This window comes from Ambystoma mexicanum, chromosome 7p (assembly GCF_040938575.1).
Source record: "Ambystoma mexicanum isolate Mex_15411 chromosome 7p, UKY_AmexF1_1, whole genome shotgun sequence".
Taxonomy (NCBI): Eukaryota; Metazoa; Chordata; class Amphibia; order Caudata; family Ambystomatidae; genus Ambystoma; species Ambystoma mexicanum.
In genome coordinates this window covers 712,181,306-712,203,346 of record NC_090939.1, presented here as the reverse complement: position 1 = coordinate 712,203,346, position 22,041 = coordinate 712,181,306, and positions in this window count along the sequence as shown.

Below are 22,041 nucleotides of genomic sequence, written 5' to 3'. Positions count from 1 at the left end.
CGACGTGTCGGCGGCCCCAGCTCCCACACAGACACCAGCCAGCAACACGGTCGTGGCCATGATTCATGTATCAGAGGGCGTGGAGGAAGCCGCAGGAGCAGACGATCGGGAGAACTGCAGCCTGCTCCCCTGGTCCGCCGCTCCCACGCCCCCGCTTCCTGGAAGAGTGTTTGGGAAGAGCTCGCTCCAGGAAAAAAAGCCACACCCAAAACAGATCAAGCGCCTGCTACAAAAGTAAACAAGCCAAAAAAAGGCATGAACCAAGCTGCACAGAAATCACAGAAATCTACACATGCAACGGGCAGCCAGTCAAAAAGGAAAACGAACAAAAGCCGCAATCAGCCAAAAATGAATAAATGAAAACAGGACCCATTAAACAAAGTCCTAATAAAAACCACCTTTTGTAACTCTTTGAAGGACTTCTTCTCCAGACAGGGGAAACGAAAACATGAAATTCTCAACGAATTAACCGACGACGAAATACTGGAGGCTCTTACCGACCCATTCCCAGCCACAAAAGCCTGTAAAATGACCTCTAAGGCTCGAAACTCAGAGGGCAAAACGACTGACCCCACTAAGGAAGGAGGTCAACCCAGTTTAAAACCGAACAGCACAACACCGGACCAAACATCTGCAACTGGAAACCAGATGGAGAAACAATCTTCAAATGTGGCTTCCACAAACGAACGCCTACAGGAGTCAAATGACAAACCACCTCAAAAGGAAACTATGCCACATCCGTATGAAGAAGCACCCAGTCAATCCAATGGACTCAACCCTGAAAAAGTAACAACAGCGACTCTCAAAACACGCTGTCAGAACCCCAAAATAAGCGGCCGGAACCAAAAACACCGCAAATAGCAGCACTCAACATTATAGAACAAAGACACTCCTCATTAGATCCACCAGCCGGAGCAGACTGGGAAATTACGCTAACGCCTCGACTTTTGCGCACAAGCACCCTAACAAGGGACCAAAGAGGAAGTTACTCACCACACAGCCGGACCCAAGAAAGACCTAGAGCAGAGCGGCCTCACACATCGCCAGCCAGATCAGGAAAAAAAGAGTCCCCCACGAATATTAGAACCTTCATCGAGTAAACCCGACATGATGAGAATAATGTCTGCAATAACCATAGCTCTTGCTCCTTTTGGAAAACTTTACGAGTCCCTCAACGACACGATGAAAGACAACACAACCTTAATAGGTCTCATGCACACAAAACTAACCTTCTTAGAAGGCTTCATCACGGCTAAGGAACCAGAAGTAAAAATGAGAGATCCTACCGTGAGAGCGAAACAAGAAGAGCGGAATCACTACTCGACAGCAGAAACCCAGACAGAACAACCACCATGCCCCCAGATCTTCAGCTTTTGCAGTAGACTTCCAGAAGAGCCCAAAACAACGAAAACTCTAGCCACTAAAAGGAAAGATACACACACGAAGATCTCGTCACCTGAGAAACTCCAAATCACACCAGGCCCAGTATTGCAAATTCCAAAAAAGAATAAATCAGCAGCAATTAAGTCCCTAATTAAAGACTCTAACCCCGATCAGGGGAGATAAAAAAAAAACATTCACTGAACAAATAATTGCTACCAGCAAGCAACCAAAAGAACCCCTGATTAACCAACAAGGATCACAACTCATTCAAAAATCGCCAAGAACAGCAGAAGATTTCCTAATGGACACAAACCTAATGAACTTGAGGACATACTCAACACCAGATCATGATGACAAAGAGCCATCACAATCAGCATTGACTCAACTCCACCCAAACCAGTGCAACAAACAAAAAGAAGACGTAACAGCTTAACACCACAGCGACCTACCCCCAGAACGAATTTGAGATACCCGAAAGGACCAAATCTAGTCTTCCGACCAAATCCAATTGAGCTAGACCTTCAAAAAAGTCAGCGCCCTAAAACTGAGGAAAGTCACTTCACCAAACACAGAGATAGCAAAAATCTTGAAAGAAACAGAAGCAGGAGGTCAAAGGAAAGAACTCCTTGGCGAAGACATACAAGCCGACTCGGCTCAGGAAAAAAGGTTGCTCGGAATAAGTCCAGGTATGTGTGGTCCTCTCGAGCGCAAAAGAAAAAAAATGAAGAAAATCGTCAGACAACAATTCTTAAAATAGAACAAACAGATCATAATACCGAAGCAGTAATTCTAAACAGAGGAACTATAATGAAAATCTTCAAAAACATCAAGTCCTTGAGACACCTGACATCAGAAGACATTCCACTAGTAGAACCATACCACAAAGCCCGAAAAGCTAAAGCATACATACACATAACAAAGAACGCTCGACTCTACCAGTCCAAAGAAACTGACACAGACTTACGACAAAGAGGTTACCTGCTGACGGAACGTCGGGTTGACCATCAAACCGCCAACCAGTTGACACGGACCAGCCCGGACCACCCCACATCGCCTTGCTCCGGACAAAAAAGAAGGGGTAACTACACTACTGGAATTAATCAGGAAAAGTCACACAATCCGACGCTGAAAGCCAGACGAGAAGACACAAAAGAAGCAACATATTCATTAAAAGAGAAAGAACATAGAAAAACAATCAACTACGTTGGTGACGAAACAACAGAAGAAAAGCCTCCTACTTTGAGAAACAACCCTAAAGATAAAGAACAGATAAAGACAACCAGACTCTCTTTAGGACCGATAAAACAGCTATGGTCCTGGTTCCCCAAAACAGCCTCAAACAACCCCACAAAATAGGAACGATCAACAAGAGTAGAGGAAGATCAACTCGCAGGAACAAAAAATGACCTGCTCTCGACGACAACAGCTCTGAAAATGGCTTTGTGGAACACACGTGGATTCAAACACCTGATGAGAACAGGAGAAACAAACCTAGGAGAGTTCGATATCCTAGCATTGCAAGAAACCTGGCTCACAACGCCACCGGCCTTAGATGGCTACGAATCAGTCTCCTCAAACGCCTTAAGAGGAAAAACAGGCCGTCCTTCAGCAGGCCTCTTGATCGCAGTTCGCACAGGCAACGGTTTGGCAATAGACAAAGAGTTATCCTCCTCACAGTACCACTTATCAGTCAAGGTAAAATGGACTAGAGTAAACACTTCCACGAACACAAGCTGGGAAACCCCGATTGTCATAATAACAACGTAATGGAACCCAAAAAAAATCTCGGACGACGTCTTTCTCCGCTTACTCGAAACAGAAATAGACGAGATTCAAATAAATTCAGCAAACACCGAATTAATTATCTGCGGAGACCTCAACGCAAAATGTCCTAATAAGACCTCTCATACTACACCACTGAACAGCGAGACAAGAGGAGACTCGAGAGGAAAAAAATGGCAAAAACTAATGGACTCCAGAAGCCTACATAACACGTCATTGGTGGCACAAACAAAACCCCAAATTCCAACCTGGGAAAGAGCATCTCAAGCGGGAACAATAGACTACATATTCGCCTCAGAAGGCATGTTCGAACTGATAATCGGATTTGAGCTGATACGCACAGAGGAAAGCGATCACAACATCCTCCAAATAACATGGAATACACAACGTCCGGCCAAATCCCAAATGCCGGAAGAAGTAGAAGTAACAACTCAAGGAAATTACCTCAGACTTAACGCCAAAAGGATAAAAGATCTGGTACAAAATTACAAACTGAAACTCCACAACATGGCTGACAGGCGTACAATGGAACCAGACTATCAACCCTTGTTAATCCAATACCAGACAAAAAACACAAGGGTTCAGGCAAAGGACAAGCCCCAAGGTCATCACCAGTACGATAAACAACTGGTACTCAGGTGCCGAGAACTGAGAAAGCTAAAATGTGCTGTAAAAAAAACAAGATCGATAGACATGGAAAAAAAACTAAGAGAAGAAACAGCAAAATACAAAGCTTGGCTAAAATCCCACCGCATAATACTATACCAACAAGACTCAGAAGAAATGCCCAAAAAGGTAATGGGGCGAAATTCTAGAGACTTTTGGTCACTCATAAAAAACTCAGACAACAAGCAAGCAAACAAGCTAGTCAACGCAGTAAGCGAAGAAATATGGAAGACTCATTTCTTCACCCTATTTCAAAGTCCCGACGGCCCACAAACATCCCCAAAAGAAACTTAATTTGGAAAGATATCTCCGACATTGAAGACACAGAGGACGCAATCAAGAAATTAAAGTCAAGCTGCGCACCTGGACCCGACAGAATAACAAACGTCGACCTGAAAAACAATCCAAAGGAATGGGCCGAGTTCATAAGCCTGGTATTCGAAACAATAACAACTTCGAAAACGATACCACGGTCTTGGACAAGGGCCACGGTGGTCCAGATTTTCAAAAAGGGCGACCGAACTGACCCTACCAACTACCGCCCAATCGCATTAATAGACACCATCGGGAAAATCTTTGGCTCACTGCTGTTGAGAAGCTTCCAAAGGTGGGCCTCCACTTCTCCTAGCTGGGACCCTCTGCAAGCAGGCTTCACAAAGAACATGGGAACACAAGTAAACATCATGATTCTTAACATCATAAAGAACAAAATTCGAGCACAGCAACGTAAGGTCTTTGTAGCATTTGTGGATCTAACACAGGCCTTCGATAAAATTGATCGCAACAAGCTCTGGGCAAAACTAGAACAATGGAAGTGTCCTCCCCAAATACTAGAGCCCATAAAGGCATTGCAAAGAGACACATCAATGATGGTGAAATTAAACCAAGCCGGAACTCTATCAAAAGAAATTGTGATCAGCAGAGGTGTAAAGCAAGGCTGCCCCCTGGCTCCAGCTCTTTTCACGGCCTTCTTGGGGGACTATAAAGATTCTGGAAAAGATCTCAGAACGTTCCCTCCAATACTGGGGGATACTCCGACCCCTAGACTCCTTTACGCAGATGACATTATTCTCCTAAATCAAACTCCTGTTGGCCGACAACGCCAACTCAACAATTTAGCTAATTACATCTCAGAAAACAACCTTGAAATAAACAAGGGCAAAACAAAAATCCTGATCTTCGAGAAATCATCAACTAGGAAAAGAAAATTCCACTGGTCATTGGGGAACACCAAAATCGAAGTGGTCAAGGAGTTTATATACCTCGGAGTACTAATCGATAGCTCAGGTATTAAAGCAAGAATGCAGCATAACCTTTGGGAAAAGACTAGAAAACTCACAGCCCAGGGCCGAGCGATGGACAGGAAATTTGGGCGCTTCTCACTGCTCCCAATTATAAAGTTTTTCAAGGGTAAAGTGGTCGCAACCATAACGTACGGAGGAGAAGCTTTCCTGACAATTCCAAAATCAATCTGGGACATGCTGGAAATCAACAGCGATAGCTGCAATTCGAAGGGAATTAGGTCTATATTCCCTGAAAGCGACAGTGGACGCGAACAAAATGCTGCTATACAGGAAAATAATCTTGCCAGACGCCCCAAACCAGTACAAACTGATTAACCAAGAAATTCAAAGTGGAAGCTGCAAAGCGTTATCTGCTTGGGCGACCCAAAAGGAAAACATTCTAACAGAATTTGGCATCTCTAAAGAAGAGCTTTTTCTCATCCCTAACAAAATCAAAAAGAAAATGAACTTACACGATTGGATACTTACACAAGAAAAAGCAGCCGCTAACAAACTTCTCATCCACCTGCCACAACACACAAAAAAACTAAACGATTATCCACTATTCGTCAGAAGATTCCCAGACAAAAGACTAAGACAACTTTTCTTAAGAGCACGATTAAACCTTTTGCCCACTAATGAAATCAGAGCAAGGAGTGGTCTGTCCAACGCGAGTACTTGCAGATTGTGTAAAGACCCCTTAAGAACTGAAACAATACGCCACCTCTCAACACAATGCACAAAAACAACAGACCTAAGACAAGCCTTTCTACTTCCACTGCTAAAACCTTTGACTTACGAGAAGAGGAAGTCTGGTGGACCCGACTCATAAGTGGTAATAAAAACACTTGGTCAATTGCAACTGCAAAGATCATAGACGCAGCTCTAACAAGATGCCTCAACGAAGAAAACTTTTCAGAAAACCGTTAAGAACCTAAACAGATGTCCAACGAAAATCTGCCAGATAACACCGATAACAGGCCGCCGAGACCGGCAGAACAGCCCGTATACCAGAACAGCCCGTATTCCAGTGGTCGATTCAGAAGCAAAGAATGAAGACTTCTCTCCACTACACAGACTCAGAATCACTTTTGTAAAATCAAAAGAATTTGATAAAACAAATAAAATTAAAAAAAAAAAAATAGCACTATTATTATCAGGTTTACTTGTAGAATATGACACATTCCTCCTGCTTCTAAGCACTGTGGTAATAATGGTTATGTTAATAAGAAATGTAAAAGCCAGAACCAATCAGTGGCGCCCCCAGAAATCTTTTATAGGGGTGGCTTGATGAGGTCACAGGAAATCTTGGGGTGGCACCCCAAAACAAATACATAACTGAATTTCTGGGGCCTGGGTCCAAAATACCTTCAACTTCCCCTTTGTAAATACCTTCCCACTCAAGCTCTTCACTCCTCCACCTCCAACTCCTTCAGGGTCTGTCACTTCTCCAAGCAACGAGTTGATGATAGATCTCTTTCCTCAGCAGGGGCCTCCCTCTGGAACAGCCTCCCTGCCACTCTGGAACTTGAGGAGAACCATCTCCAGTTTCGGAAGCACCTCAAGACCTTCCTCTTTGCGTCTACCTTCACTCCCCCTCGCCTTTGCTGATCTGACTGCTTTGGCACAATGCACCTGGTTTTCCCACTGTTTTCGGGCCCATGTCTATGCCGACCCAGCCACTCACCCGCACTGCCCCTCGCAACACCTGAATTTGGGTCTGTATCTGCTACCCTACAGTCCCCCTACCTGCACTTACCAGACACTCCTTGTCTGTGCTCAAAACCTGCACTTGCCACCTTGCTGGCTGCACTACCTTTTTCCACTAGGCAGGTGCGGCAGCCCATCTCCAAAAACAGGCTGCATATAATGATCTTAGTCAGGATTTGGGGCAAGGCGTGAGCTGCTAACAACTGTCCCGCCATCTTCGCACCCGCTCCCAAGCCCCCCCGAGCTTTTTCCCCTATCCACCTCCCATCTGCTATTGCTCACCCCTCCCACATACCTGCCAGTTTCATGGTGCCACTCAGAGCCCCTCTTCCATTTCCGTAGTGGCCATGTTGTGTGAGTATTTGTTACATTGCTATCAGCCACCACCCACTGCTTTTTAGGCCTTGGGTGCTAATAGCAATAATCACCAGTCCCAAGAGCTTCCAAGGCAGTAATGGCACTGGGGCCCAGCGTTAAGGCCCTGGCATTGCAGCATGTACATTTTTCACCCATTAATCTGCCAAACTGATAATGAAAGCTGGAGAGTCATGTGTGCCTTTCTGGACACACATATTTTCTAACCTGCAGAAGATGTATGTGACAAAAACAAGCAAGGTATGAAGATGCCATGGCATACAAAAATCAGAAGACCAAACTTCAACAGACGGCCGTTCACTTCCATTGTGTGTTTTATATTTCCTCATGGTTACTGATAAATACGGAGGATATCAGTCCCTTTTAATATTCCATCCTGACGATGGAGTGGAAATTCATTGTTTTGCTAGAGCAGTGCAACATGCACTGTCAACCCAATGTGATTGAAATGGCATTTGATAATATCAGTTCTTCCCTCTAAAGTATTTGCCGCTGGAAGCCACATAATGTGCCTGTTCCTGACATGCATTCGGGTTCCACTGCGACTAGAAAAATCTCATCCATAAATGCTATTTCAAAGTGATTGCTGGACCCTTCAGCAGGTTGTGATTATTTAAGCATATATTGTCTCAGTCTTGTGATTGTATAAATATTTTTTAAAAATAACTCTTTGCAGACCATTTACTCATGTGTTAAAGGTGCAAACAAGCAGTCTTTGCCACCTGTTTGTACTGAACGCCTGATCATGGAGTCCTGTGGTATTTTGGGAGTACTGCATATTATAAATACTGCATGAGTTAGTTGCGCCGAAAAAAGGGATTTGGGCATCATTCTTCCCGCAAATCCTCATTTGTTAAACAAGGATTTGCGGGCAGAATGGCGCACAAATCCCGTTTTTTTCGGCGCAAATAATCCAGGAACCAGGGCCTGTGTAATTTACTGTGTGTAGATCTGATGGTCTCTGCGTGATTATTCCCTTACTGGTCAACATGCATAAATTGACATTTCTATATGCTGCATCGTAAAATACAGTATGTACTTTTCTGCATGCAGCCATCAGCACTCCTCATGCAGTAATGAACAAACATGTTTACTGCATGAAAAAATACCACAACTGTGTATAAGAGAAACAGGAAGTGGTGCAACCGCCTCTTCCAAAAACACAATGCATTCAAAATTGGACTAGTGCAGTAACCAGTCCGCACGTAGATCCATTTGGGGCGATAACACACAAGATTGACACTTAGTAAGCATTTATAAACAAAAGTTGAGGCACTTGTGGAGGAGGTGGCAAAGAAAGATCACAGATATTTGGCAACCTTCTGAGCCTGAACCCCATTGACGCCGCACTTGCATCTGAAAAGCCGCTTGGGGCAAAGTCGTTGCCGTGCCATCTTCAACCACCTCAGTACCAACGAGGAATGTAAGAACCAGTGGAATTACCTCAAATGGCATGTCTTGCCTCTTATAGCCCCGCATCACCAGACCATGGTGGGCAGCGGACCGTGGCCCGCAGCAAAAAAGCAAACACACACTGAACTGGGCATGTTATTGTGCATGCAGAGTTTAGTACGAAAATTTATCTTTTTTTTTTTGCTTGCTTTTTTGCAGGGTGGCCGATGGGGGGGGCAGCATTTATATAAGGGTGGCCATGGCCCCCCCTGGCCACCCCTTGGTGGCGCCCCTGGAACCAATGCATTACCCAATGTTGTGGAATGCAAATTTAAGGAGAAGTAAATGGTAAGGTAGCTCAGCCAGTTAACTGCGCATTGCTGGGATCTGCGTGTGTTCTGAAGGTCACAGGTTTGAATACTAGCAAGCTCTACTCAACCTTTCACCCATTTAAGGTCTGCAAATGAGTATTCATTTTTGTTGACAGATGACAAAGATTTTACAAGTGTTAGCATCAATTAATGCAAGCATAGTCATACAATAATATTATAGTCTTAAACAAATGTGTTGTTTTACGGTATCCTGTCATTGTTTCAAAAAAATAGTTTAGAATGCAAAAGTTTCGAAAAACAATGCATCGAAAAAATGAATTTTTTTTGCAGGTAAAGTTTTTTTAAACTAAAATGGGTGTTAAGTGATAAGAAAACAGGGGTTGCATTTTTATTGCCCCCCATTAAAAATAAAAATGCATTTTTTTGACACATTCTTTGTCGAAACGTTTGCATTCAAAACATTTGTAGTAGAAACTATCACTATAAACCTTGTTTTACATCCAGATGCTGCAATGAAATGGCTACCAACAAGGTGATCAGAGATGCCCTTAGAATCCTTGATGATGCCCACACTTGGCCCATGGTTCTCTTTGACCTCTTAGCAGCATTTGACGCAGTAGACCAGCAGACACTCACTGACAGTCTACATAGCTGCATGGGGATCAGAGAGATCATCTTCAAGAAATTTAACGCAAAGCTTGTTGATCGCCACCAATTTGTACAAATGGTCTCTTCCAGATCACCAACTCTACCCATCACCCTGGTGTCCCACAAGGATCCATTTTCTCCCCAATGATATTCAGTTTTTACATGGAGCCACTTGGGAGACTCCAAACTCCACACAACACCTACATCCACCAATATGCACATGACATGCAGCTCTACCACAAGATATCCTCTCATTGATCCAGACATGGATGGTCAGTGCTTACCTGAAGCTAACCCCTCCAAGACTGAATACCTACACCTGACCAACAACACTGAACACCCTCACATCAAGACCTTGCTCTCTGCTATGGACCTCAAGGGCTTCACACCCTAGCTAGCCACCTGCGTCAAGTCCTTTGTGTTTGACATTGAAATAGATGTCTCCTTCAAACAGCTCATAACTGGAAAGACACAAACAGCTTGGTAACAACTTTCTATCCTGCTGACAATCAAGGCCTTCATCACAGAAAACAACTTCAGATAGGCTGTCCAAGCCCTGGCTCTCTCCCACTTGGATGCTGGCAATGCTCAATTAGAAGACATTGCAGCTACTACCATAGCACCCCTGAGATATGTCCTGCATTCTGCAGTATGACTCATCAAAGGACGTTAAAACTGCACTGGCTCCCGCATCAAGCTCGTATCATCATCACATTCTGCTGCATCATATATAAGGTAGTCACCCTAAGTCCCCATGCTACCTCATTGAGAAGCTCAGCATCTCCTGAGCCCTACAAACCACCAGACATAAGGACATGTACAGACAGACTTTAACTCCATGGTGCAGCAAAAAAAGAACCAGAAGATAGGCCTTCTCTGTCTACTCCTCAAGACTCTGAAACATCTGCCCCGTCAACATCAGGCTCACCCCCTCGCTTCTTCAGATGAGGAAGGAGCTCAAGATCCTCCTCCTTTTCAAGAAATGTTTCATCCATGCAACCTAGATCTGCACACCCTCCACTCTCCACCCTACCTGAGATTTGTGATCTTATTCCCACTGTTTCCTCCTCTGGTTTCCTGGAGATCCCTTTGCTGAAAATGTGCCCACCTTCCCCCTCTCCTGTTGTTAGCATCCCTCTTGGGGAGGAATTGATGCAGTAACACTGGGTGAGATTGCACAACACTTATCTACTTGGTATTGGGTAACCCACCTTGAGGCACAGGTCTGTACTACACAAGTTGGTAGTGTGAGTGAGCAGCCAGGCCTATCATGGGTAGATTTGAGCTGTAGCAATGGAATTCGTAAATACAACCAACCAGGTAACACTTACACTCAAGGTTTCTATTATAAATATTTATTTATTTATGTATTTACATCAATTTTTAAATACACATTCTTTAAGAAAGGCAATTCATGTAACAATGTAAATATACTTTAAAATACTTTTCAGTATCAGAACAAGTTAGTGGGTAATCTTTGGATCTGCTTCTTACACAATTCCTACACCCTGATGTGACTGCAGTCACAAGGACAGTAATTGCAAATATAAATCACACTAGTTATAATTTGCAGATTCTGAGGTTGTAGAAAGGAAAGTTTTAAGGAAGGAAAATAGTTAAACAGGTTCTCAATATATGTGAGGAGACTTAAATCCTCCAATGAAATCTAGACAAGCCTTTCCCAGCAATAACAGTCTAAAACAAGTTACCACATATGCTGGATAGCAATGTCAAAATCGATGGGTTAGAGAGACTGCAGGGAGCCAGGACAGCCAATGTACATTTGAAACAGTCTATGGAGCTGAGGCACTCCTTAGAAACAAAGTTGTGCACAAAGTTAGAGAGTTTGTTAAAATAAAATCACTTGTGGATTCTCAAGCTGTCAGCCTGTGAAAGGAGTGTTGGAATCAACTCTAAAGGAAAGCCATTGCAATTCGAAACTGAGAATAACACAGCTAAAAAGGACACTGAGGTAAGTACCCCAAGTCTAAATAGTACCTGTGGTTTGAAGAAGAGTGGTCTAGTTGGATTCTGTTATGTTACAGCGGTGCACATCCCGCATTCCTGAGACTTAGTTGTGGGGACAAGAGGGAGGATATTTGGAGGGCTCCTGCAACAGTAGTTTGGAGGTCTTCAGCAGCTACAGGCTCTTTTCGGTTCAGCGCGACTTTGCGGTTTCAGTGCTTAGTAAACAGCACCATCAGATCTCGGATACCGGTTGGACTTCCTTGACTTCTTGGGTCCTGCACTTGTGTGAAGGGGCTCGAGCTCTGGTCCTCCTGCTTCTCGAGGGTCCTTAGGAATCTCCTGGAGATTCTGGCTGGATTTCAGATGTTGCACTCTCGACCCCTGGCACTGGGTTCTTGCAGCAGTGAAGAAGTACAGCCATCAGGGAAGATGGTCCATTGGAGTTTGTCTTGGGGTTAGTTGGTCCCACTAAACCCAAGAAAAGAAGTCGTCCCTTCCGGAGCTTCTCTGTCGAATTGAAAAAGGAGTTTCAGCACAGCAGCAGGGCTTTCCGGGGCAATTCAAAGGTCCAGGAGGATGCAGCAAGTTTTGTTCACATTTTCTTCATCAGGTATTTCTCCCAGTGGTCGACTCTGCCTCTAGTCCCAACACCCTCACCTTTTAAGCAGGTTTCTCCCATTCATGCACAGCCTAGGCTGCCAATCACACAGCAGGGTGGCTGTCCTAAAAGTACAGTGAGCCAATCAGGACTCGTTGCATTCAGGTACTCCTAGAGAGAAAGGGCAGGGGAATTTCGGGAACCTCCGTCACATCCTGATTTTCCTGACACATTGGAGCAAGAGGCGGGCTTCAGGCCTGCCAAAGAAAAAAACGAACAAAGGGCCCAAACCTGGCTCCACACACAGATTAAATCCCAAGAAAAACCACACAAATAGAAAATGGCAAAAAAAGAAGACCAGGCCATTTTGACAAAATGGTCACCCATAGGTGCTGTACTTCAGCTGAGGATTCAGCCTGCTGTAAAAAAAACACAATTGTAGGAAAATTAAACCACTGCCACCAGCCATTTAAAGTAGTGAGGGTAACATAAAAATATTAGATGATAATGTAGAATAAGGGGCTACTAGGTGACCCCCACCTACAAAGAGAAAAGGTAAGTAAAGTCAATTTCACTTTACTCTTCTTGGGAATGGTAGTTCACACAAGAAAAGGTATTTAAACCTTATGAGAAATCTAAATAATTTCTCTGTGACATTGCACTGAAGGTACTGTGTGTCACCCTACAAATAGTAGATGCCTATGGAGTTTTTCAGACTCCAAAAACAATAAAAACACATAATCTAAATCAGGTCAAAGCACAATAGAGTGAGAAAAAAGTCTCACTCACTCCAGGGATAAAATTAAAAATTCTAACGTCCTGTAAAAGAGCTGGGGGTCTCTAAGGTGGGAGGAATTAAGCACTAAAATGAACATTCTCCCTAACAGTCCCTCTGTCTTGTTTCTCTCATCCCCTCACCATGTTCTTCTCACTATGATTGTAAAGTGCTCTGTCTGCACTCTAATAATAATGATAATAATAATAATAATAATAATAATAATAATAATAATAATACTAATAATAATGTTGTTTTTAAAAAAAGTGTTTCCTTGCTTCATTGAGATATGTGTAAATCCTATTTTATACTGCCATTTCTGTCCCCTTTGCTTGCCATTGAAATGATCCTTCTGGCTTTGCCTAACGTTTTGTCCCACCCATTATACTGCCAAGTGTGAATCTGCTCCTTTCAACTTGTTCCCTAGGATATGAGACCCCAGTCTGATTTTGCTTCCTGCGCATTGACCCTAGGATTGCCTAATTGTCTCACCCACTGTATTGTATTCCATATCTGATTGTAATCCTATGTGTGTTCCAACATGATCTTATCACTAGGTTTGTCTCTTAGTTCTGCCTTTTTCTGCCTATTGTACCTTACTATGTGCGTGCTCCCCAACATGATCTTGCTCCTGGGCTATGTATCATTGTGATCCTGCCATTAGGTTTTCCCTCTTTGGACCCTTTACCTGTGGCACTATTGTGCCTAAAACACTTGAATGTGCCTTGCTATACAGGCCATACTATGTTGGGCTATGCCTCCTTACATCGAGCAGCAAAGACCAGACAGTCCCAATCCTTCATTAATTTTACTAACCAATACAATACATTGCTGTGTGTTCATGGCACACACCGAGAGACAGAATACAACCCCTTTCTTTTTCCACTTTCCTGATTGTCATTCTCCCTTTTCGCAGTGTACTCTTACTCTTCACTTTGCTCCTCTTGGCAGTGAGGTAGGCCAGTTTTGGAATTATGATTCTGGATATGGTTTTTGGCTTACTAAATGCAAGAACAAAACAAATTGAACTATGCTGCAAAAGTCCACTTGAGCACATCTGTCACACAACCACACACTACTTCTTGGAGTTTATCACTCGAAGGTCCCTCCATGAAAAATGCCCTATCTTGTACAGATGCAATGCAAGTGCCACGCCTAATTCCTCAAACCCATTTGCATAAACATGCATCCAACAGGCCACAAGCATTACCTTTGCCATAAGCATTGCACGTCTTTATCCAAAACAATCTGTTAGTCTAACCGTTCACCCACTTTACCCCTTCTTTGCCCTCGTTCACACTTTTCCTTTCCTCCACCATCCATGGTCTGGATACCCCTAGCATGGGCACAATAAGCCCACACACGTACAATCTTCTGTACTGTGATACTAATACGTGTATGGGAGGAGCGGTCAAAGAGATCCCCCTCCTCCCCTGCAGTCCCCTCCTTGTGATGTCCATGACTCATCAGGGGCCCCCCTGCCACCAGAGCCCAGGTGGTGGGTAGACCACTGGCTGACACATCGACTAAACATACTGTATTAGGCTAGGCCCAGGAAACCATTTTGAAAACCAGAACACCATCTTAAGACATGACTCCTTGTGCGCTGCAGCACGGCCCCCACCTTTAGAGAGTCCTCGTCTACCCTGTTGCCTCCGCTCCCTGGCAGATTCGCTGAAAGCCCGTTCTCACAACCAGTCGGACATGAGCTAGTGTTAGAGCAAACACTGTATCTTTCACCTTTCCGCAGTGCATCATTATCCTCAGCGTGACCCGGGCAGCGGGGCTGGCTTGGAAAATAACTGTAAATCATCCTCGATGAAACAAAAGCCTTAACCCCACACCAAGAAACTGCTCAATACATATATAAATATATACATATATTGCATTCCAATGATATCCCTCGTGCACGACTTAGCCATTTTACATTATGCGAATCCCTTCGTTTTACAATTTGCATCTTGCGAGAAGATGGGCATGTCCAAGGCCACCTCTCCTCCCTTCCCATTGAAGCCTGCCAGAGAAAGCAAGGCCCGAGCGACACCGCCTCACCTCCCCCAATTCGGCTGGAGCCGTTTCAGGCATTCATGATTCCCCTGCAGCTCACATGGCCACAAACAGCCACCTGAATTATTTACAGCCCAGCAGCAAAATCCGGCCATAACCAGAGGCCAGAGGTGCCCCCTCATAGGTCCCACGACCCATCAGTTCACCCCAGATTAATGACGCTTGTAAAAGAAGATACTTAATATTGCACCAACATTGTATAAAAGCATCCATCATGACTTCTAACGAGACCCAAAGCCCGGACAGCTTACCCCATGCCCTGCGACCCCGACCCCGTGGCCTATGATACCTAGTCAACAGGATAAGAGCAACCCTGTATTGATGTCTCGCCAAAGTACCCCACCTAATGCACATTCCTCCTGTGTTATATTAACCTGTAGAATAACCTATTGTAGGATTTACAGGAGAACTGACATCACAGCTTTGAATGAATGGGGTGTGCCTGGCCCTCAGGGCAGAAAGCCAAGAAAGACGTTCATCAATAACACTGTCCACGCCTGACCGGACAACGCCTCCCGGATGAGCCCAGCTGACCTGCCCACCCCACGTTGGCACCCGGCGGTGTCCACCAACCACGGAGAGACGCATCACTGCTGCACATATAGTTAGTCGACGCCACCCAATCCCCATGTACATGTGCCCCCTATAGTGTGTAGGTGCCTATGACACTTTTTGTAAATAAAAACCCCTTTCTTTGCTATTGTCAGACAGAGCACTCTCGGAGTTTGCAGAGTTCTTTGCATGCCCTATTTTGACTTAGATAAAGCCTCCCTTAAACTCACCCGCACTTGGTCCTAGCCTTATTCCCAATCGTGGGAGAGTCCATTCTTGCCTCTCATTGCGGGGAGGGTCGTGCTATCTGGGGACACTCGCCTTCAGTGGTGACCCCGATTGCGTGATTACATCTCCTGGTACGTCCTTTCCGTCCCCTCTGGCACGAAAATCTCTGGTCGAAAGGGGAGACGCACGGTACATCTGCTCCGGAAAGCTACCCGCCTACGGCGACTGGTACGCTCAAAAGTGCGCACTCAGTAGAGAAAGGGTACGGGATCCCATTTCAAAAAATCCCCTTTGAGTACCGCTCGCCGGAGCTGGGGCTGGACGTTGAGCATGAGGCAGCGCCGCCTAGACGAACCCAGTTCGGAGACGCTCGGTTCAAGACGGGCACGTGAGTATTAAGTGCGAGAGAGGTCTTTTAAAAGGAGGACATAGTGGGGATCACTAGAATCAATACTATCCTTTCTTTCCTTTTTCTTTGCACATGGCCATTAGGTTCAGAAGGTGAAAAGAGATAAAGAGACGGGAACCTAGCTCTGCAAGAGGGTAGAAGGCGGCACCGCATAGTGCTATCTTGACTAGTACTGGGAATATATGAACAAGTGGAGAATAAGATAAAGGTGTCTGGTAGAAAAAGCAAAACAAAAGATACAAATGAATGAGTCCAAGGATGCTAGGCTCAGAACAACACCTCCACATGTATTATCAAACTCTGCATTGCTAAGGAAGGAATCACTCTTCAATAGTATGTTGTAGAGATAAATCTCATTTTCTTATATTAAAGTTGTGTGCAAAAAGACATAAATCCAACATTTAGAGAAATTAAGACATCAAAATGGTTTGCTAAAACAGAACAATCAGACAAAAAATATATTTACAACACACAGTGCCAAAAAAACATTTTTTGGGACAATCTCCAAATTGTGTGTGTGTAACAAACCCGACTCCTATTAGGATTTTGTTTTCCTAGTTAACCCTCCTGGGTAGAATAGGTTCCACACCAGGAGCCCAATTTTTTGATGGTAGAAAAAGGAGACATGGTGAATATGTTAGTAAATGTTTTTCTTTGATTCTTTCTTTGTCTATAAATGAAAATAGGTGAAGTGCTTAGTAAAGACAAAAAGAGATGTGCATGAAAAAGGGGGACCTCATAACAAGTAAAGAAAGTTTAGGGGAAACAAGGGAGGGGGGAAAGAGATTAAAGGTTAACCTTCCAACAGGGTACCGACTATCATTGTATATGCATTATATGTGTTGACACTAAGCCATGTTATGATGATTTTAGTGGATTGTAAAATGTGCATGATTATGGTGTGGTCATGGTAAGTGTGTCCAGGACACATTATAAGGTGGTAAGCTCAATGAATTAAGTTGTTTGTTTTGGATATTTGTGCTGGAAATAGTGGTAGTGTGCAGAAGGTGGTTTGCTCTTGTATGTGCCCCTTAAGCAATTTCTAGTATAAAGTACACAACCGCACACCCCCTTACTGCCATGGTGTCAGAAAAGCATAGAATTTTAGAGATACATATCTATACATATATTGTTAAAGAAGCCAACCACATACAATGGGGACAGAGACACCCCTGGCTCATATATGTAAGAGTTTACCTGGATACGCTGAACGCATTAGAAAGTACCACGATCAGTGGGTCACAGAGTTAAAGGGAGAAGGTCTTCCCCAAATATGGCCCGAAGGAGGATCTTTTGATACAAATGTTCTAGACATGGTGGCTACATGCATTTTCATGAAATATAAGGGGAAACAGTTCCACAATAGGAGGGAGATATTAGATCTCTGGCGATTGTTTGAAGAGGTGCCTCCCATCAAAAAGATAGAGCCGACTACTAATTTGCCACCTACCACAGACAACCCGTTACTGATACCCAAAAGCGATAAAGAACTGACTGAGGAAGAAAAACCAGGTGAAGTGAAACGGTTGTACCCTATACTTAATAAACCGGTGCCCGCAGAAGGGTATAGTGACCCCACATATGTGCCCCCAACTCAAGCTACAACAACACATGGCCCGACTGCACCCCCGCCATTCAAGGGTCATAGGCAGCGTGGACAGATATGTGCACCCACAGTAGATATAGAGAAGTTAACAGAGGATTTAGATTCAAGGCTCTCATTAGCAAGAGATTAATTATCTCAAATTAAAAATATCTGCGAGCAAAGTGGGACGAACGCTGCCTGACTAGAGCAAACACCAAGGGCACAAAACAATGACAGGACTATTGAGGAGGGGTGGAAGAAGGGGGAAATATTGTTCAGAATACAAGAAGAGCCCACGCGAATAATAGAAATAGATGGGGTAAGTGACCATGCAGATGACAAGCTTTTGGTTACAGGGGGAAGAGAGGACTTGTGGTGTGATGTGGAGGACGATGAAGAAGAAGGTGGGAGATTAAGTGTGGCAATTGGAGGAGAGAGTGGGAGAATGGATAGTGCACATCTGGGGAGAATAATGGATGAGGAATGGACTGGGCGACTAAGAAACAGGCTAGGGAGAATGGCCCCACTAGGAAGGAAGGGAACGAAGGTGAGTACAAGCAAAGCAACAAAGGGGAAGTTACAACTCCCATTGATACACAGAGGAGGAGGGAGACCAAACTACATACCCTGGGCTCAAATGGATATGGCCAATCTGTTAAAACTATTACCACCACTGTCCAGAGGGGCAAGTAAGTGGATATATGCATTCGAGAAACACACAGCGGGGTCCCACTGGCAGTAGGGGATGTAAAAAGCCTACTAGTATCAGCGGTTGGGGACCAAGCAGATATGGTGTGGATAAAAGCCGGTTTTCCTGGAATAACATTAGATTGTGACAGTCATGATGGTGCTTCCTTTAACACAGTACGAGCACGAGTGTGGGACGCATTAAGACAAACATTTCCAGACACACCAGACTTACAGTCGGTTATGCAATGCACAATGAACGAGGGGGAGGATGCTATGGATTACATTTTCCGGGTACAGGAGATGTGGAGAGCGGAAACGGGCACGCCCTGGTACCAGTCAACATCATTATTTTATTTCATAATCAAGAGAGGATTGCCAAAAGAGGTACAAAAAGCACTTGACAAAATTGCAGGAATCGAAGCGAAGGGGTGGCCCGAAATACAGAGTATAATAGTACACCACTGCAAATGAATAAAGGAACGAGAAAAGGAAATAGCACAAAAAAGATTGGCAGATGAAGCCAAGTTAGTACAAACGAAACTGGTGAAGGTCGCTGCAGCAGTAGCGGCACTCCCACATAGTAGGGAGGGAGAAGAGGAGGAGGAGGGGCTGGTAGCAATACAGGGGAGGATGGCAACGAATTGGGCAGGAGCGGGACAAGCACAGTGGAACGGACATGAGCAGTACGGAGGTCCGCAGTGGCAGGATTGGGCCCCTCGTGGGGGACGAGGTGGGTACAGGGGTCGCAGAGGAGGGGGGCAGGGGTACGGTGGTAATGGAGGATATGGGGGGAAAGGCCCCAGAGGTGCACAAGGGAGCTGCTGGAATTGCGGGAGGTGGGGGCACTTCTCACGAGAATGTAGAAACAGACCAAACAACGCTTTTCAGGATGTGGAGCAATACGGTAACCCCCACCCAGGGAGCCCATATGGCCTCCCAATGGGAAGACAACAGAGGCCAGAGGAGCAAGGGTATGTAGACCAAAGACACGTTCAACACAGCAGAACACAGGGTCACCCACAGAATGACGAATCTATGCACTACACACCAGGAAACCCCTTTGCCACAGTTGCAAACGGGGCACCTGCCTCAGCCCCCTATAGCGGTGTGGCAGTTGTGTCAGGCAATGTTTTTAGTCAGGGGGGAGGATTGAGGCAGCCAGCATAGGACAGCCCACAGGGAACACTTGCGTGTCCCGTCCTATCTACCACCTACAATGCAGCGGAGGAACCATTAGTGGACAAGCAGTTCATATTTATGGTGGATTCAGGAGCCGAAAAGTCATGCATACGTGAGGGTCGGTTTCCGCTTTCTAACCGTAGGTTGGAGACGCAGGGGTTCTCTGGGGCTGTCATCGAAGTTCCTTACACAGAAGAGTTGGATGTGACCGTGGGGGGTAAGACAGTGAGGACGCCCCTACTGTATTACGAACATTCCCCAATAAACTTGTTCGGAAGGGACCTTCTCAGCAAGCTCAATATGACTATATCCTTCACAGAAAGAGGGATAGTTTGCTCAACCCCACAAATATGCCCACTGCGCGTAATGCTAGTGGTACATGCGCGAGCAACAGCACCAGAGATGCGTGGCATGCCGGTAGATGAAAGTGTGTTCATTGAAGGGTTGAAAACTCTAGCACGAGTAGTACCTGAGCTAAAAAGGTTAGAATGGAGGGTACCAGCAGAATTCATCTTCCGCCCAATAGTACGCACAGACATTACACCGGGGTCAGTGATATCTTTGGATTTGTACGCAGTACAGATATCAGCAAAAAGAATTGCAGCAATTGGTATGGACATAGACGGGTGTGAATGGCGCACTGTGTTGTGCATCAATGCTGACATTGCCTTACGTGATTTATCAGATGAGGATCTCTTTTCAGACTCAGAAAGTGACGGAGAAATAATAATGGAAATAGCAATACCATGTGATATCTTGATACAAACGAGACAAGTGCCTGTACATTTAATGGCTGTGGTGGGAGCACCACCTTCCTTCTTTGATGATGACATGAAATTAGTACCAGGCAACTTGTGTACTACAGGTCCCCATGATGTGGGGTTGTTGCACGGAGTTACCCAGTAACAATAAAACTAAAACCAGGAGCAATCCTGTCCTGAGTCAAACAGTACCCATTGTCCCGTGAAGCTGAGGAAGGGATAAAAGAAACGATAAGTGCCTTATTGGCCCAGGGAATAATAGTACCCTCAAATTCCCCATGTAATACTTGCATTTACCCGATCAAAAAAGCAAAGGGAGGGGCATGGAGGATGATCCAGGACCTACGCCCACTAAATGACGTCATACAAAAAGAGTTTCCCCTAGTCCCGAACCCTGCATCAATACTTTTCAGTATCCCAAAGAACGCATCATATTTTACAGTAGTGGATTTGAAAAACGCATTTTTCTCCATTCCCCTGGCAGAAGAGAGCAGATACTTGACAGCATTTACATTAGGGGGGGAAAAGATATTAGCATTGCAGGTTACCACAGGGTTACTGTGAGAGCCCCAGTATATTCAATCGTATCCTCCATGAAGATTTGGGAAATTTGACTGCTGAGAATACAATCATTCAGTATGTAGATGACTTGCTCATATGCGCACAGAATGAGGAAGAGTGCAGTAAGGACCCAGTTACACTCCTAACACTGTTAGTCCACAAGGGCTACAAAGTGGATAGAGGGAAACTGCAATACTGGGGCCAGCTGATATCAAAGGATGGCAAAAAGATAATACCTGACAGAGTAGAAGCAATCACAGCAGTGAAAGAGCCAAAAAAGGTAAAAGAAATGCAAAGGTTTTTAGGAATGTGCAACTATTGCAGAGCATGAATACTAGACTACGCAGAATACACAAGACCTTTACTACAAGCACCCAAAGAGGCTCAGCGGTAGAATAAAGAAATAAAATGGTCAAAAGAGATGAGTGACTCATTTGCATCACTCAAACAACTAATTTCAAGCACTCCAGTGCTCGCCAACCCAGACTATGAGCGCACATTTTTCCTGTTTTCTCACTGCAAGGGAACACTAATGACAGCTGTTCTGACACAAAAGACATCCATGGGACACAAGCCATTGGCTTACTACAGTGGCACACTAGACACAGTTATGCAAGGACACTTTGCGTGCGAACAGTCTCACGCTGCCGCCGCGTTCGCCATTGAGAAAAGTGCCACCATAGTAATGGGATGCTCCGTTACATTTTATGTGGAACACTCCCTTTTCGCGATACTGGAAAGATCAAAAAGCACACTAATAACACAGCGAGCAACAGTGTACGAGATAATATTATCCAGCGCTAACATTCACACAGTGAAGTGTAGAACGGTAAATCCAGCGACATTCATCACAGAGCCATGTACAGTAGAAGACATGCAAAAACACGATTGTGCAACATACACAGGAGAAGAAGGTGAGGGCACGGTGGTAAGAGAAAATGCTGTGACAGAAGGAGAGGTATACTTTGTAGATGGATCCACATCAATTGACATGGATACAGGTGAAAAACATGTAGGAATGGCGGTGGTGAGACTAGAGGAAGGTGAGTATGAAGTGCTAGTACAATATCGCCTACCATCACACTTTTCCACACAAG